This window comes from Cryptomeria japonica, chromosome 4 (assembly GCF_030272615.1).
Source record: "Cryptomeria japonica chromosome 4, Sugi_1.0, whole genome shotgun sequence".
Classification (NCBI taxonomy): domain Eukaryota; kingdom Viridiplantae; phylum Streptophyta; class Pinopsida; order Cupressales; family Cupressaceae; genus Cryptomeria; species Cryptomeria japonica.
Genome location: NC_081408.1, coordinates 654,984,526 through 654,986,266, shown reverse-complemented (window position 1 = coordinate 654,986,266; position 1,741 = coordinate 654,984,526). Strand labels below are relative to the sequence as shown.

General features: G+C 39.3%; 1 pseudogene; it reads left to right on the top strand.

The window, feature by feature from the left end:
- The first annotated feature begins 676 nt into the window (after positions 1 to 676).
- LOC131053570 (vacuolar iron transporter homolog 1-like) lies at positions 677 to 1,407 on the top strand (annotated as a pseudogene).
- The last annotated feature ends 334 nt before the right edge of the window (positions 1,408 to 1,741 follow it).

The following is a 1,741-nucleotide window of genomic DNA, read 5'->3' as shown; positions in this document are numbered from 1 at the left end:
TTCTTAACAATTTTATTTTATGTTTTTATGCTTCAACTTGTTGCTCCATATGAATTTTAAGGATGTGACTATTTTCACTTCTTTTTTAATACAATTAACATAATTTTTTTAATAATACAAACACTTCGTGATAAAAAAATTAATAAGATCCATGCTTATAAAAAGACCTAATAATTCTCAACAATACCCATTGAGAATCCCACTCCACAAACGAAGAAAACTTTTGTGGCCCCATCCCCACCTTTCCACCACCACTTCCCACCCCACACCCCATCAGGGTTCAATGTCATCAGATTTCCACTTCCACAATCCCTAAAACTAATGTTGCTAATTTTAAATTTAATTGTATAAAATGTTAAACGTCAATATTTTGAAAAACACTCCGTAATCCATCATTAATATGAGAATAACTTAAAAAACACATATCCATCATATGTGCTGGTTCTCCTCTTGTCGGTGATTTTCATGCACCAATTTTGGCTTCACTCCTCCTACACTCGATAATTATGAAGAAACCACATGATATATGTACAAGAGCGCTCCTAAAATGGGAAGTCCATTAAAAAAGAAGGAATCCATCACAAGGACGAGAGATGCAATGGAATTGCAGCCATTGACAAAGGAGGGCGGAGCAGGAGTTGCAGAGCCATCACAAAACAAGAGCCCTAAGATTTAAATGGAGATGCAGAAGGAAGAGCAGTTAAAAGAAGAAGACTCTTCACACCATTCACAAATGGGCCATTGGCTTCGGGCCGACCTGTTGGGAACAAACGATGGGCTGGTGGCCACTGACTTACTTATGATGGGCGTGGGCGCAGTCGATGGTAAAGAAATGGTCTTATCCGGCCTTGCGGCCCTCGTAGCATGGCCATTGGAGAATTCGTTTCTGTGCAAACCCAACGCGACGTAGAAATCTCAATCTTGGAAAAAACCAAGATCAAGAAGGCTGGACTAAAAGTCCAGAAGCCCGATTCATCACCATCTTCTCCTTCTCTAGAAACACTAAAAATAACTTTATCTCCACAGTCTATTACCAGTCGTGAAAAAGCCGCCCTTCCGAACCCACTTCAGGCAGCTGGTGTATCGGCCCTGGCATTTTCTGTGGGATCATTTGTGCCTTTGATCTCTGCGGCCTTCATTAGAAATTATAATGTTAGGGTTGGGGTGCTTGCAGGTGTTACCAGCTTGGCACTTTTCACATTTGGGATGGTGGGAGCTTACTTTGGCCGAGCTTCTGTGGTGAAAGGAGGATTCAGAGTGCTCATTGGAGGATGGCTTGCCATGTCGGTAATTTACATCTTGCTAAAGCTCCTTGACTATACTGAAGTAGAAGATGTTATGTATCTTAACTGCCATTTTCTTCTTCTTTTTCTTTCATATCTGCTTTCATCATATGTATATAGGTAGTAGGTTTTGCAACAAGCTGTATCTTTTCTGCACTTCATATTGTAGCTCTTTTGGAATAGTTCTTGCTCCACTGTTATAAGATTGGAATATAAACAGTGTTACAAGATTTTAGATGGTTTTGGACCATGGGATACAAACAAACTGTTTCAAGATTTTAGATTCTTTTGGACCATGGAATATAAACACAAGTGTACAGATATTTCTGTACTTTACGTTTTCTTGTTTTAATATGTTTGTGGGTAGTGTTGGATTTTCCAGTTGCCGAATGGAATAATTCATCGATTGGTTTGGTTTTATGAGATCCCAACAATGTCGACAACACATTCGGTTATTT